The sequence below is a fragment of the Stenella coeruleoalba genome (assembly GCF_951394435.1).
Source record: "Stenella coeruleoalba genome assembly, chromosome: 10".
NCBI lineage: Eukaryota > Metazoa > Chordata > Mammalia > Artiodactyla > Delphinidae > Stenella > Stenella coeruleoalba.
Window position 1 is genome coordinate 56,035,246 of NC_137156.1, and position 17,012 is coordinate 56,052,257.

At 42.3% G+C, this 17,012-nt stretch overlaps 1 protein-coding gene and 1 long non-coding RNA gene across 11 annotated transcripts in view; both read left to right on the forward strand.

Moving 5' to 3' along the window:
• Positions 1-5,535, forward strand: part of LOC307192427 — a 76,759-nt gene extending 71,224 nt beyond the window's left edge. For both annotated transcript variants that reach the window (XR_013830066.1, XR_013830067.1), the window contains one exon: positions 4,962-5,535. This is a non-coding gene — a long non-coding RNA (uncharacterized lncRNA). The remainder of the gene's footprint in view (positions 1-4,961) is intronic.
• Positions 5,536-12,796: 7,261 nt separating this feature from the next.
• LRRFIP2 (LRR binding FLII interacting protein 2) overlaps positions 12,797-17,012 on the forward strand; it is a 120,456-nt gene continuing 116,240 nt past the window's right edge. For all 9 annotated transcript variants that reach the window (XM_079933281.1, XM_079933273.1, XM_079933275.1 and 6 more), the window contains exon 1: positions 12,797-13,032. The gene's annotated coding sequence lies outside the window, so the exon portion shown is untranslated. The remainder of the gene's footprint in view (positions 13,033-17,012) is intronic.

The window sequence follows — 17,012 nt, forward strand, 5'->3', positions numbered from 1 at the left end:
CCACCAAATCATGGTCAGAGTCATTTCCATGTAATACAATGATAGAATCATGCAATTCGAGAACTGGGTAATGAGTAAATCCTGCTTCACCAGCTGACAAATGCACAGTGTCTCACCATAGGGATGTCTCTGGTTTGTCAATGCAAGCCCCATACGTCTAGATCAGTTGGGAAACCCAGACCCCTCCTTCTCTCCTTCTCACTCCACTCCTTCCCCTGTGTCTAGGAATCACAGCCATCACAACCAGGGCTGATTGCTCTGGAAGTTGTTACCCTAGTGCTGTAGCAGCTGGGAGCCTGGCGTCACTGCTGGCTCTGGAACATTCCATAGCTATGCCCTTGGAAAGCAATGATCTTGTCAACATCCACTGCTGCCCACAGGATTTGAGCACACTGTCCTTATACCTCTTACGACGTATGCCCCAGTCTAAGATAATCACACCACAACTCAGACCCCAGCCCCAGGTGTTAGGGAGGGCTTCAGCTACCACTCCTTTGATCACCTGTGGATACACAGGCCGTCCAAAAGAAATGATTTGGATTGAGCTTCTTGTCCTCACTGTGGCCGTTACTGGTGCATTTCCCCTCAGGGGTTCCACAAAAAAGAAAGGAAGATGCTCCTTTCCTCAGGATTATACATTTAGACAAGTGCACCCATACTAACTGGCTCAGGGATCCCAATATTATAGTTTTTGGATTCATTCACTCAGTCTCTTCCCCAGGTAACAAGTCAGGTGCAGAAGTAAGCTGCCCTAAAGCCTTTATATATGTATGTATGTATGTATGTATTGATTTAAATTTTGACTTCCTATTATGGAAAATTTAAAACATACACATAAAATAGAGAATATAGTAGTATATCCCATCTCCAGCATATGCGCATCACTCAGCTTTAACACCCATCAACCCTCGCCTAATCTTGTTTCATCTGTCCTGCCATTTCCCCCCTTCCCTCTAGAGTATCTTAATGGCAGTCCTGGAGATCATAGAATTTCACCCTTAAATTATTCATTATATGTCTATAATAGACAAAAGACTGTTTTCAAAAACATAACCACTGTATGCTGTGACACAATATCATTATGACACTGACAAAATTATTAACCTTTAAATTAATAATAATTCCTTAATATCATCTAATATCCAGTCTTTGGTCAAATTTCCCCATTGTCTCAAAAACGTCTGTTTATAATTGATTGGTCAAATCAGGATCCACATACTGTGTTTGGTTGTTAGGTGTCTTAAATCTCTTTTAATTTATTAAGGTAATTTCTTTGTTGAAGAAATCCTCTCATTTGCCCAGTAGAACTTTCCACATTCTGGGGTTAACTGATTGCATCTTCTTGGTGTTGTTTGACACTTTCCTATATTGTTCATTCTCCCTTCTCTCCATAAATTGATAGTTACATTTACAGGCTTGACTGGATTCAAACTCAAAATATTTTGGGGAGTGGCAAAAATACCTCATAGGTGATTCAGTATATTTTCTATTGCACCACCTTAGGACGTGTAGATGTATGGTTGTTCAACTCTTAGTGATGTTACAATTGATCAGTGGGTCCAGGTGTTATAAACCCAATCCATCCATATAACTCTATCCATCAATCTTTCACTTAATGGGTTTAGCAACCATCGATGATTGTCATTTAAATCTGATATTTTTTTTTGAGTCTCCGAAATGATGAGTTTTTAAATCATTCCTTTTACATTTATTAGTTGGAAATATTTCATACAAAAGGACTTTTCCTTAACTCTTTGGCTACCCTAAAATACAATTTGTACAAGAAAGGCAGAATAAATGTTTTATTTACCGATTACCATTAATGCATAATTTAGCAACTTACTGTAACAACTTATAGGTAAGTTGTAAGTTCTTTCTTTTCTTAATATCACTATAAACTTGTGGATGTTAACATCACTGATGTGATAAATGATTTAGAAAAGTTCTGTAGGCAATGATGAACCACCAAAGGCAGTTCCCAACTTTCAAATGTAAAGCACACCTGCAAATGTATCTAACAATCAAACAATAAACTTCCTTGGTTTAGGAGGAATCCTTTCCTACAGAGCTAAAAAGTAAGGTCGAAATCTCTAAACATAGCTAAACTTTTAGCTATGACATTGAACAATGAATATTTCCAAGATTCTGCTTGGTCTCTGATTTTCTTCTTTCCTTCACTGTCTACAGGCCTTCATTTCATGAATGTCTCATCGTCTGGTTGAGGCTAGACACTCACTGCTTCTGGCACACTTAAGGATTTCATCTTTACATCATTCACACTACACTTACAAGATCTACATTTCCTATAACTAGTATTTGTACTTTCATTTTTATAAAATAAGAGCAAGTAAATACTCGAATAATTTTTTCTTTTTTTAATTGAAGTATAGTTGATTTACTATGTTGTATTAGTTCCAGCACAGTGATTCAGTTATATATATATATTCTTTTTCAGATTCTTTTCCCTTATAGGTTAATACAAAATATTGAGTATAGTTCCCTGTGCTATACACTAGGTCCTTGTTGGTTATCGATTTTATACATAGTAGTGTGTATATGTTAATCCCAGCCTCCTAATTTATCCCTCCTTTCCCTTTGGTAACCACGAGTTTGTTATCTATGTGTGTGAATACTCAAATAATTGAACGCTGCTCTAATAATTGAAAAGTAGCGTGTGGACAGCAATGGGGATGAGGCTCAGACTGAAGCATGGACCAGCAGTGAGTGGCACCATGGGAGAGTTCAACATGCTTGTCAGCTGATGTGCCAAGGCCAGAATTTATTCTGTAAAAGGAGGGTTGGGTATTTTGGTGGGGAGTACATGAAACTGCTATTGAATATGACACACTGGGTTTGCTGTCAGCTTACTCATTATATCTCCACTAGACAGTCAGTTAGTTAGTTAGTTAGTTCTAGGAGGGCAGGAGCCGCACTTGTATTGTTCATTTACTCCCAAGCATCCAGGACATGCTTTTTTGTTTTAAATGAAAGAATAAATGATGTATGCCAAGCAAGAGAAAAATCTACAATGGTTTTGAGCAGTGAGAATCATAATTAGATCTATTTTTCAGTTGTATCTGTTGCATATTTTTGACTCTGGGGTATTGGTATTATAAACTCCTTTCTTTAAAAATTAATTTATCTGGGACTTCCCTGGCGGTCCAGTAGTTAAGACTTTACCTTCCAATGCAGGGGCTGCGGGTTTGATCCCTGGTCAGGGAGCTAAGATCCCACGTGCCTCTGGGCCAAAAAACCAAAAAAAACATAAAACAGGAGCAATATTGTAACAAACTCAATAAAGACTTTAAAAATGGTCCACATCAAGAAAAAATCTTTAAAAATTAATTTATTTGAGACAGATGTAGTACATTTCATCTAGGAATATTTTGAAAAGTAAACAATCAAGTCAAATCACTGATAATTTCATTTCTTAAGGTTAACATTTGGGTATCTCATCCTGTAATTCTCTATGTATAATATTAAGAATACTGGAATCATCCAGAACATATTGTTCAGTAACCTACTTTTAACATTTAAATACATGCTTAACACTATCCTATGTTACCTTTTCCTGCAATAGAAAATTTAAAAGTAACCAGACCTGGGCTTCCCTGGTGGCGCAGTGGTTAAGAATTGCCTGCCAATGCAGGGGATTGGCAGGGACATGGGTTCGAGCCCTGGTCCGGGAAGATCCCACATGCCGCAGAGCAACTAAGCCCGTGCGCCACAACTATTGAGCCTGCACTCTAGAGCCCACAAGCCACAACTCCTGAGCCCATGTGCTACAACTGCTGAAGCCCATGCGCCTAGAGCCCGTGCTCCGCAACAAGAGAAGTCACTGCAATGAGAAGCCCGCACACCGCAACGAAGAGTAGCCCCCGCTCACCACAACCAGAGAAAGCCTGCACACAGAACGAAGACCCAACACAGTCAAAAATAAATAAATTAAATAAATAAATTTAAAAGTAACCAGACCCAAATCCAGTTTCTAAACATGAAATTCTGATGAACAGGACCACAGAGCAGTGATTCTGATCAGAATTGTGCTTGTTAATAAAAGCAGGCTATTCCGTGGCACACACAGCTCCAGGATGTGAGATTAACTTCAACAACCATTCATTTAGATTTGGTTTGATTTTCGGCCAGTCTTATGACCAACTTGAAGCAGGTCCTAGGACAGAGAATGTTATGTTTGGTGTCCAGGGAAGCAGCAAAGTAGAGGAACCACCCCAAATTCCAGACAAATAGATAGAGTCAACATTCTCTTTATAGCAAAGTTATCCATTTACTGCAGCAAAATTTAAACTAAACTGTTAAAAATGCCACATAAATTTGGTCAGACATCTTGTGGGGAAAGTAACCTGTTAGTATAGAAAGGAATGGAAACGGTGAACCTGAAAAGAAGCTGAAAAGACATATTTGTAGATACATTTTGCTTTCAGGATTCTACACTATGTAAATGTCCTTCTAGAAGATGAATTTAGGCTGATTCATTGTCACTTGCTTCTGCAGTGGTTTTCCAGGCACCTTAGCTAGCAGCCACCCTGCCTGCAGGCTGTTGAGGGCAAAAAAATATGTTTCAGGCAGACTGACAATAGGAAATAATTGTAGGACAAGAAACTACCTGCAATACCTAAGTGGGAGTATCCTGGAAAGTGTTGTGCTGAAATATTGACCCTTCCAGCTGGTTAACTTTGAGGTTCATGCATTTACTTTTGGTGAGGTTCACTCAGCAATAACAAGTGAATATATGACAGCCTAGTGATTCATGGGGAAATAAAGTATTGCATACAGAATCGGAAAAGATTCAACATGAGTGCATGGCATTACTGACTTCTTTTAAAAGCTTAAGGAAGGAACAATGTTTAGGCCTTTTGAGTTACCAGGTGTAGAATGCATTGTTTTTTGACATCACTATCCAGTTCCTTGTTTTGGTGACAGCAACCTATTTTTTTTCCCAGGGAACCACTCCTCTTCTATATTCCATGCTGTTTGGGTGAACCGGAGGTGAAGCATATGACGCATATTTGGCCAATCACAGCACAGAATTTTCCTAGCTCAGTAATTTGTTAAGGGATGGGCAGTTAACCAGGTTGGTTCAATTAGTGAATCCAGGACTACTGGGAAGGATCTCTTTCTTGCCGGACTTGGAGTGGGGTGGAGGTACACTTTGAAGTTGTTGGGAACTGTCTTGCTATCACGTGAAGTTTGAGTATAAAGCTAATATGGAGGAGGGCTGAGCCTTTTTTTTTTTTTTTCCCCCAAGAAGGCTCTCTCTTATTCATCCAAAGTGATATGGGCGTGAGGGGCAAAAGACTGAAAATTGTAAGTCTACCCTTATTTTCGTTAAGTGTTTACGAAGCTACAAGTGTCCAAATTAAATATTTGTAAGAAAATTGATGCTTTATGATAACAACAAACTCTACATTCCAATAATTTATTATATGAGCATTGTAAAATGTCTTTGTGATATGGCACTGTGGAGTGTGTAAAAGAAAATAGATCTTTTCTCAAGAAATGTATAATCTGTTTAGATAAGACCAACATTAAAACACAAAACCCTTTAGAATGCAAGTGAATAGCAGATAGTGATGCATATAAATATTCTGAATGGTAATATAATGTAACTGGTAACTACAAACAAAACTAGCCTAGAGGGCTTCCCTGGTGGCGCAGTGGTTGAGAGTCCGCCTGCCGATGCAGAGGACGCGGGTTCGTGCCCCAGTCCAGGAGGATCCCACATGCCGCGGAGCGGCTGGGACTGTGAGCCATGGCTGCTGGGCCTGCGCATCCGGAGCCTGTGCTCCGCAACAGGAGAGGCCACAACAGTGAGAGGCCCGCGTACCGCAAAAAAAAAAACACAAAAAAACAAAAAAAAACTAGCCTAGAACAAAAAGCATGACAGGCTTTAGGCTAAACTGAGTATTTTCATTTAATTCTCAAGGCACTGATCTTTATATCTTAGTCTTTAGGTGGATTCATACATTTGTATTTCCTACCTGGATGGTTCCTGTGAATTAGATTTGTATATTCAATTGCCTATTTGATGTCTCCACTTAGATGGCATCTAAGACAGGCATCACAAACTCACCTTGTCCAAAAAGTCTTTTCCTCCAAACCTGTTTGAATAGACTGCCTTTCAGATTTCAGTAGATGACAACCCCATCCTTCCAGTGGCTCAGGTCTAAACGTTAAGTGTTATCTTTTTTCTCACATCTGGCAGCCATTCTATAAGCAAAGCTTACTGGCTCTATCTTCAAAATATATTTGGAATCTAACCACTTCTTACTATCTTCACTACTATCTGAATTATTGCAATACTGGTCTTCCTGATCTCATCCTCCCCCCCCTAAAGTCTGTTTACAATCCAGCAGCGGAAAGTCTTCTCATTTTATTAGGAAAAATTTAAAGGATACAGCAAAGTTGAAAAATTTTACAGTGATCCCTCTGTATACCAGTAACAGAGCAGTCCTTTTCAAGATGACAGATTGTATAGCTCCTCTGCTCAAAACTCCTCAACAGCTTACATCATGCAGAGGAAAAGCCAGTTTCTTACCGTGGTCTACAAGACCCAGCACGCTCTGGTCCCTACTACCATTCCTCCCTCTTGTCGATTACTCTTCAGCCACACTGGCCTCCTCTTTGCTCCTCAAACATGGTAAGTACATTCTTGCTTTAGGGGCTTTGCTCTTGCTTTCCCTTAGCTTGGGATGCTCTCCCCACCACAAATTTGCACAGCTTGCCTCTTTCTTTGCATCACCTCATTAGGTCTTCTCTGACTCTTCCAAATATTAGGTTGAACAGTATAACACTAATGTCATCCTACCAGGCTGTACCACATAAACTTAATATCATCCTGAGGTTAAAAAGAAAAAAGATATAAAAAGATCAGCACTTTCATATAGTTCAAACTAATAAAATAGCAACAGCACCCCACCCTCTTATTCTTACCTGGGTTCCAATATTCTTGATAGCACTTCCCACCATCTTATGTACTATTTATGTATTGTCTGTAAGAGCCTCAAAGACAGGGAGTCTGTGCATTTTGTCCACCACTGTGTACTCAGTGTGCAGACCAGTGCTTGGCCTATAGTGCGCACCCACGTCACATTTATTTAAAGAATGAATTCTTTACACTGAAGCTAGAGTGATCATTTAAAACCACAAAGTCTGATCATGTCATTCCTACTAAAACCTCTTCAATTCATTTGCATTGCTTTCAAAACAAAAATAAGAATCCTTAGGAAGCCTGTAAGGCCCTGCATGGTGGGCCTTTGGTTCTCTAGACTCATCTCACATTATCTCCCTCATTTCTTTATAGACCCTGAGACTGCTTGTCCCATCCTGAGGTCTTTATGTTCTTCCTTTCTCTTCCCTAACTTCTGCACTGAGTTCACTCTGAAGCAGTTTTAAATCTTGGCTCAGAGCATCTCTTGCTAGGAGAAGTCATTTCTGATACTTCTGATTAGGTTGAGTTCCACTTTGATGCCCTTGATTCCTGTGGTCAAAAGCTGGAAGAAGGACCTTTGTGTTTTCTTTGAAGAAATAATTCAGCCAAGAGACCAAGATTGTGTAAAAGATAAAAGCATTTATTAGAAACAAAGTACGTGTGGAAGGAACAAAGTATGTGTGAAAAAAGAAATATGTGTGGAACACACAGTGAGCTCAGAGTGAGTTGCCCCCAGTAGGGGCAGCTTAGATTGCTTATTAGGGGCAGTTTTCCAGCTTGTCTCTGGCCAGTCATCTCCATAGCTTGTCCTGGTGTGCGCACGCATCTCTCAGCCAAGATGGACTCCAGCTGGCATCTTCTCCCTCCTTTTGTCCTTCCCCTAGACTGAGGGCCTCTTCTGCACATGTGCTGGGCCGGGAAATCCACAAGAATGCACCCAGTCAGGGCCCAATGCTCCTGCTGGTTTCCCATCTCAAAGCATCAGCAGGAGACCAGTTACAGCTGCTCAGCCTGGGGCCTGTCTCTCCTACCTCACCCTCATGCACCACATACCTACCCTTAGTAATACCTATTAGGATTATAAAGTTAATTTTGTGTGATCGTTTATCTCCCTTACCAGACAGTAAGTTTCCTGAGAGAAGGAAACACAGCTTTTTAACTTCTCCTTGAATCCCTAGCATCTAGGAAGTATCTTGACACATAGTAAGAGCTTAATACTTAAAAAATAGATCCTGTTGGGCTTCCCTGGTGGCGCAGTGGTTGGGGGTCTGCCTGCCGATGCAGGGGACGCGGGTTCGTGCCCCGGCCCGGGGGGGGGGGTCCCGCATGTCGCGGGGCGGCTGGGCCCGTGGACCGTGGCTGCTGGGCCTGCGCGTCCGGAGCCTGTGCTCCGCGGCGGGAGGGGCCGCAGCGGTGAGAGGCCTGCGTACAGAAAAAAAAAAAAAAATCCTGTTGGGCTTCCCTGGTGGCACAATGGTTGAGAGTCCGCCTGCCGATGCAGGGGACACAGGTTCGTGCCCCGGTCCGGGAAGATCCCACATGCCACGGAGCGGCTGGGCCCGTGAGCCATGGCCGCTGAGCCTGCACGTCCGGAGCCCGTGCTCCGCAACGGGAAAGGCCACAACAGTGAGAGGCCCGCGTGCCGCCAAAAAAAAAAAAAAAAAAGATCCTGTTGTGTTCCTGTTACTAGTGCCTAACTGGGGGCCTGGTATACAGTAGATGAGTAAGTTTGCTAAATGAACTGTAATATGAAGAATGTTTGATTACTCATTTACAATGTATATACAATGCAGAAGAGCCATCACTTGATTATCTGTGATTAGGCATTTATACATAACTGATACCTACACGAATTTCCAAATTCTCCCTTCTCATCAAACATTCCTCATCACTAAGTCTGAAGAAAGTAACTTACACTTCTCTTTCCTTCGTTTGCTCTCTGGTGGAGTAAAGGATGAGCTGCTCTGGCTAGGAGAATCCATATGGAGCTAGAATTAGCCATAAGTGAGATCTGGCTTCCAAACCAACAGACCACAGCATTCTCATTCGGATAGTTAGATGTTTACAAACTTTTTTCTTTCTTTTCCCAGTCAAATGAGGACCTTTGCATTCTTTGTTTGTTTGTTTTTGCGGTACTCGGGCCCCTCACCACTGTGGCCCCTCCCGTTGCGGAGCACAGGCTCCGGACGCGCAGGCTCAGCGGCCAGGGCTCACGGGCCCAGCCGCTCCACGGCATGTGGGATCTTCCTGGACCGGGGCACGAACCCATGTCCCTGCATCGGCAGGCGGACTCTCAACCACTGCGCCACCAGGGAAGCCCTGCATTCTTTTACTTTAATAGCAATCTCTTTGAAAACATTTCAGTGGTCAGAGGATGTATTAAAACACACACATACGCAGGTTGTATACTTTTATAGGTTTATTAGGGCAGGAAGACATGGAACAATATAAGCAGAAAAAACAAAAATCTTACAAATAACTTTTAAGTGTGTTGACCCACAGAATTTTTTAGTAAACTTGTAATTCCAGACGAGTATTGTGGCAAGCTTATTGATATTGTCGTCTGCTAATTAAGGAAAGGGAGAAGCGCCAGATAAAACAGAAATGAATTGTTGCAAAGTGGTAATTTTCTGATATGATGAAACACAAAAAGAAACTAAAAGTCTAACGATAGCAAGATGTCAGTTTCTTAGTTTTAATAATGTATTATAGGTTATGTAAGATGCTGCCAATGGGGGAAACTGGGTAAAGAGTACACAGGACTTGTCTGTACTATTTTTGTAACTTCTTGTGAGTCTATAGTTATTCCCCTCCCCACCCCCAAAAATAGGAAAGCAAGAAAAAAATAGGAAATCTAGATAAGAAATAATGTTTGGAAAGAGAGCTTAAAGCAAATATACATAGTCAGCAGTCACAGACTGTTGCTTTGCTAGGTTTCCATAGGTTTGTAAGGAGTTAACCAAAATTTTAAAAAGTCTTTCAAAGTATGCTACATATACACTTTACTAATAAAAATACTGGGCTCTGAAAAGTAGCATCCTATTTTTAATGTTTGAACTAATGTTTTGCAGAGATGTGTGTAGAGTGAAACATAGTGTTGTGTTTGCAAAAGTCAATTTTGTGAAAGCCACAAAAATGAGTGTTTGCTCTTGAGAAAGGAAAATTTGTATTTCTTGACATCATCAAAGAAAAATGTGAAGGATCTGATATGAAATGAACAAAAATGTACAGATCCTACCACCTCATTGCTCAAAACCATATAAACACTTTCAAAATTTTCCTTCATCTATTAATATGTCCCTAGAGCGGACAGCCCACACAGACCTGGGGGCATTCACATGTCAGAATTATTCCATAAAGATTTGGGAACACATATTTTTGGCAGAAAGAATGTGCAGGGAAAGACTGTTGTGAAACAGTTCAGAGTGATGCATTTAGTCAGGATCCCCTTGCAATGACAAAATGTTAGTGTCATACTTTATAACATTCTTGGGAGCCTTTAAAAGACACAGGCCATCATGAACTTTTGTTTTGTTTTGTTTTCGGTACGCGGGCCTCTCACTGTTGTGGCCTCTCCCGTTGTGGAGCACAGGCTCCGGACGCGCAGGCTCAGTGGCCATGGCTCACGGGCCCAGCCGCTCCGCGGCATGTGGGGTCCTCCTGGACCGGGGCACGAACCCGTGTCCCCTGCATCGGCAGGCAGACTCTCAACCACTGCGCCACCAGGGAAGCCCTGAACTTCTTTTTAATATTTATTTATTTGGATGCGCCAGGTCTTAGTTGCGGCATGCAGGATCTTTAGTTGCTGCATATGGGATCTAGTTCCCTGACCAGGGATCGAACCCAGGCCCCCTGCATTGGGAGTGCGGAGTCTTAGCCACTGGACCACCAGGGAAGTCCCCATTGTGAACTTTAAAACAAGTGGAATAGTTTTTTTGGCAACAGATGGCAAATATCCTATAGTGGGAGAAGTAAAAATACAGAGAAGTTCCAAAATTGCCTCATACCACTCTACCTTAAAGTATACTCTCATAATAAAATTGTAAGAGCAAAATAGAAATTTGCTTGGCCGCACACTTCATTTATATTTCCTTTTTAAGTATTAAAGTACAGCAATATAGCATAAAGTAAAAGGGGAATTAGGGCCAGAAAGACTAGAGTTTCAAATTCTGACTCTCAGCTACTAGTTTTGTTACCTTAGGCAAGTCATAATTGCTCTGAATCTCAATGTCTTTGTTACTAAAATGGGTATAATAATCTCCATATCTCAAGGCTGGTCCTAGTACTGAAAGGGATAATATATTTAATAGCTTAGTACAATGCTGTGCAAATAGTAGGTAGTCAATAAGTGTGAGCTTCCTCCCAGTTTTCCCAGAAGATATGGCAAAACCTTTCTTTCTCTGTTAGTTTGCTATGAGCCAAAACAAGTGGCTAAGGAGTAAAATTTTAGAAAGCAAGAGCATCTAATCCTAATATTACCCAATCTTTCCATTAATTATGCAGTTATATAAACTTAAATATTTAATAAACATTATTGGATTTATTGGTATTATTCAGGTACCTGAATAGGTTCTCTCTTGAAAGTCCTCTTTTTATTTTATCTTTAACTGATTTAGCAAAAATATGTCATTAATCCTTTTATTCAGATCATAACATAGTATGATCTTTTGGGAATATTAAGCCCCTATTGATCCCAGGTGAAAACCATAGTTTCAGTGTTTGCTGACAGGTCTGAGAAAAATAGTGACATGGAAAGAGAAAGTGCGAGGTTAGAGATTTTGTCTTTCAAGGCTGATGGTATGATAATTCTCCTGTGGTGAAGCCACCTGTTGATGTCTCACTGCCTAGAGACCAAAGTTCCCTAATTCATGCCTCCCTCGCAGTGCCATACTCCAGCCCTCATGAACTCTAAAGGGAGAGCAAGCCTTCTGAAATCGCAGGGGTTGGCAGCAGAGAAGCAGCCCTTGGAAGGCATTAGAGCCAGGTTCTTAACATGGAATTGTGGGCTTATTCAGGGGGCTCTGGAACCTACAGTCCCTGGATGTAAAGTGGTGTCGAAGTGTATTTCGTGCCTTCTTCCCAGGAGGTTGCTCAACTACCACTTCCCTCTAGAGGTCTTCTCCAACCATCCCATCCTGCCAGAGGTCTCGCCCACAAAATCTCTAATCACCTTTGTGTATTTACTGCGGAGCCGCATCGCAATCTGTCATTGCCTTGTTTGCTTAAATCCGTCTACCCTACTAGAAGATGAGCTTCCCAAAGCGCAGGACCCGGTCTTTCTCCAGGGCCTTGAACCTGGTGGATCTCGAGAGATACTTCCGGAATGAAGGACAGGTCCGTGTCCATCAGATATTTAACGGACTCTATATTCTTCCCCCCTCGCCCCCAGCATTCTTCTACGGAAATCATTTCAAAATCATTCATTTTGGAAATAAGGCTTTCAGCATTTCGACCACACCCACCCACCTTCGTTCCTACCGTTAGAACTGCCACCCGGGCCCACTCACCCAAGCCCACTAGGCCGGACAGTTTGGAGGTAACCAGGGCAGGGGCTGCCTCGAACGGGCACGCGCATCAATTCACATTCCCGGACCCGGTCCTGGGTCGGAGGGGTTGGGTGGGCCCCGCGGGCCCGGAGGAGCCACCTCGGGAGGCCACCCGGGCCTCCACCTTACCCGCGGTCCCAAACTTCTTCCCCACAGGCGGTGCGCAGCCGGTGGCTGGGGGAAAAGCCCGTCCCGCAGCGCGCGCTACCGCGACCACAACTGCTTCCGGGTGAGCGGGTCGTAGACACTGTGGCCCCGCCCCTCCTCCGCCTCCGCCGCCCGCCGCTCGGGCTGCGGCTCCTCCTGGGGGCCGGTTCCCGCTGTCTCAGCCGCGGCGCCTAGGGACATCGGCGTGACTGACCGACCGGCTGCCGCGCCGGGAGCCGCCGCATCCAGCCCGGCCCGCCTGGCCGGGGACCCAGGACTCAGTCCGTCCCCCGCGCCCCTCGCCCTTCGCCCCGGCGAGCTCCCGGCCGGCGAGCTGCGCTCCGGCCCTTCCCGGGCGGCGTCGCAGCCATAGCCCGCGCCCGGAGACAGGTAAGGGCCGCTCCTCCCGCCGGCCTGGAGGGGAGCGGGGAGCGGGGCCACCTTCCCGGCCTCTGCAGCCTGGCGAGGTCCGCGCCGCCGCGGACTCCTGCTAGGGGCCGGGCCCCCAGGCGGACCCCGGGGTCGAGGTTGCCCCCTGCCTGCGGCGTCCTCGGGCTTCACGCCGGGTCTCGAACGCGCAGCCTCGGTCCGCGAGCAGGGACGGCGTTACTCCCATTGTGGGAGAAATGAACTCGGGCCGCTGTCTCTCCGCTTCGAGTGCTCAGGGCTCCTTCTCCTGCACCCCGGACGCGGCACTCCCTCGGTTCTGTACCCGTCCGGCCACCCCGGGGAAGGGTGTCAGGCCGGTGGAGGGCGTAGCGCTTTTGTGGGATTTTTTTTCTTCCTCCTTGACCCGAGCTGAAGCGCGGGCATAACAGGCGCTTGTTAGGAGTGTCAGGGTTAATGCTTGACTAATGCGAGGTGTTATTCACACCCAGATTGTTAAGCTATATAGCTCCAGCCAGGCCTGCTTCTCGTGCTCGTGGATATCCCGCAGGAAGCCGGAGGACCTAAGGAAACCCGTGTCTTTTTCTTTCTTCGAGGGGACGGAAAAGTGCAAGTGTTTGCTCTACTTTTTCCACCGTGGGAGTTACAAATATAAGGCTGCGGAGACCTGGCCAGGGAAATGTTGCATCCTAAACTGTAACTCTTTGTAGCGTATTTTCTTTGAGTTTCCACTTAATGACTCAGCATTTCTGCCCTAAAAAGAAAAGCTGCAGCGTAGGTTCATTGATTAAAAGATAATATGTAAGGATAACAGTGCCCGTTACTTTTTTATGGCATCACAATGGGAAGAGAATGTGGATACAGTAATGGAACCACAGAGATGGAGAGCAGGGTGTGGATGGATCAGTTCTTAATTAGTGTTTAAAATAACATTGTTTCAAGGTAAAATGTTTATTTGGGGGATGCTTCTGTATGAAGAGGTGCAATTGTTGGAAAAGGCAAAGTGTTGCAGGTAAGGGTTAGTTGGCAGGGACTTGGCGTTTGCTGTGGTTTGAAGGTCTTGCAGAATTAACCGTTTAACAAACATCATGCTCTGTTTAACACATGTAGAGATGATGACCCAGTATTATACTCATGTAGAATAAGAATTTCGGAAAGTGTGATTCATTTAGGAAGTTAGGTCACTCGCTTTGTGAATCATTGATATGCATATTAAACTTGGAATAGAGGAAAGCTAGAGGTTTGTTACTGCCTGTTTAATTAGATGCCCTTGCTCATAGGAAGTGTTGTATTGATGCTTTGTTAGGTTTGTTGCTGCATATTTATTGTCGTGAAGTATGGTAAGGAAATAAAAAGTGAACTTTTGCAGAAGCTTTGGATTTAGAATAGTTTGTTAGTTCCTAAGTGGATTGTTGTGATTTTACCCACTTTCTTTTTTTGCCAAATGTGGGAAGATAAATAAAGGAAGGTAAGTGTCTAGAAACAAAATAAATATCGGTGAAAAGGAGAGCTACATCTTTAAGGCAGGAAAAACTTCACTGAAAGAACCTGCGGTACACAGAAGAGTCTTGAGTGAAAGGCCTTACCCATTTGGGGGAATCTGCCCTTAAAGATGTGCAATGAGACTATACTGAGCTCATATTTAAGTTCTGATGGAGAAGAAAGTGTGTATTGAAGTGGTGATTCATTATTGGAATGAATTCATTTTAAACTAGAAATAACTTTTTATTGCAGAAATGTAATTTGATCATTTTGGCTTTTAACGTGTTACTAAGCAAAATGACTTTGAATCACAGCGTTCTTGATACTCTTAGCCTTCTTTTCTTTTTCTTTTTGGAAGTCAGCTTATTTTACCTTGATTTTGATTTATAAGGAACTTTAGTTAGTTATCAGTTGTAAAGTAATGGTAAGTTTACCCTGTTGGTCTTGCTTACTAAATTCCTTTAATTCTTTGACTAAATTTCCGCATCTTATTTCCTTGGATATCCATTCTTATATTCAGAGCGTTCCCTAATGTTGCTTTTGATTTGTGTCCAGCTAATAGTGACTTAAGAGTTTCAGTTTCCAGTGAAGAACTATTCCCTTTTGGAAAATCCCTTGTGGAAACCGCCTGAACTGACAGTCCTGATAGGTAGATATGCAAGAGAAGCCTTCTTAGGTCAGGATTTAAGCATCTCCACAATGAAGGAAAAAAGTGATACGGGGAATATATTTGGCAAAGTAGAGTCTTTTTCTCTCAAAACAAAACCAAAAACTGATCTTTACTAGAAATGAGAGAGAGGGAGCAGTTTCTTGCAAAACTGTTTGTGTATTGTTTACCCTGCTCCTAGTTGGAAGAGGAACAGAATTGACGATAATATATATATATTTTAAAAAACTCCCTATAGCGTGTTGGGAATGTCGATGAGGATCATTTTAGAGGAAATACAGTTCTTCTGTCCTCAGCATAGAAGCACTTTCCATTGCACCTACATAGAGACCATTTCATAGCCTTTTCCTTTTAGGTGGTTGCTTTCTCTCTGGAGAATCTGAACGGAGAGATGGTCCTTTAACAGGAAAACTGTACCACCTTATCCAGTTTGCAAATAAAGACTTTATGACCATCATTCAAAACTCAACTTTTAAAACTTCAGAAGGAAGGAATTGAGCAAAATTTACCCTGTGAGTAAAATAACTTTGGCTTTTTCTCCATTCTTTCCTTTAAGGTAATAGATAGGATACCATTAGTAATGATTTTTTGTGTGTTGCACATTGTGCTTTCACTTTAAAAACTTTTTGGCCTACAATAAATTAATCCACACTTAAAAGGAATCAAACACTGGGCTAAAAACTGGGTTTATTATATGCTAATACTTTTTCATTTATTCTATTATATCTTTATTTTGGTTGGGGAATGGAGAGAGAATTCTGTTTCTTGTAGAAGCTCTGAGATTTGCTCCATATGTATGCTTCTGTTTTGGTCTAGTGGTGGGGAGAGCAGTAGATAAGAATACAGGGGGTTAAGAAGAGGGAAGGGACTTCCTTGGTGGTGCAGTGGTTAAGAATCTGCCTGCCAGTGCAGGGGACATGGGTTTGATCCCTGGTCCTGGAAGATCCCACATGCTGCAGAGCAAATAAGCCCATGTGCAAACCCAATGAAGCCATAAATTAATTAATTAATTAATTAATTTTTTTAAAAAAAAAGAAGAGGGAAGAAATGGCATCCATAGAAGGGGAGTGCTCACTTCATGGGTTCAGTAGATGTTTGTGGGACTTTTTAAAATTGCTAAACATTTAAAAAGAAAATGTTATATGGTGAAAAGGAAGTTTTCTTTCCACAATAAACTTCTAACCTTCTTCCCCCACCCCCTACGCTGACTACATAATCCAAGCAACCACTCTTAATGGTTTCCTGTGTATCTCTCTCCAAATTTTCTCTTGCATATATAATCACCTATGTTTAGGAGGAATGTCCTATACTTTTCATTCTTACCTTTGATATGTCTTAGAGATCGTTGTATATTAGCACATATGTCCATCTAATTTTTAAAAAGAATGGATGTCCTGCCTAGTGTAGATGAACCATAGCTTGTTCATTTTCCATAACTTATTTTAACATTCCCTATTGACAGACATTTAGGTTGTTTTTAGCTTTCCACTAACACTGCTGTAAGGAACAACTCATATGTAAATCTTTGCTCTAGTGCATAAGTGTGTATATGGAATTTACTTCTGAAAGTGTGAATGTAAGTTTGGGAATTAAATTGTGAAATTTTAAAAATTTATTTCAAGCTTATATTGGGATTTATTTTATAATAGAAGTTACCTTTTTCTTAACCTTGTAGGAGAAAAGAGTGCTTAATTGCTTTGTATTCTTTATCCTCACAATTTAAAAATATACTGTAAATGTATTTTATAAGGTAATTTTCAACATTTTAGAGTGACAGCTGGGTAATTTTATTTATACAGATAAAGATAAAAGTACTGTACCTTGAAGACTGTGC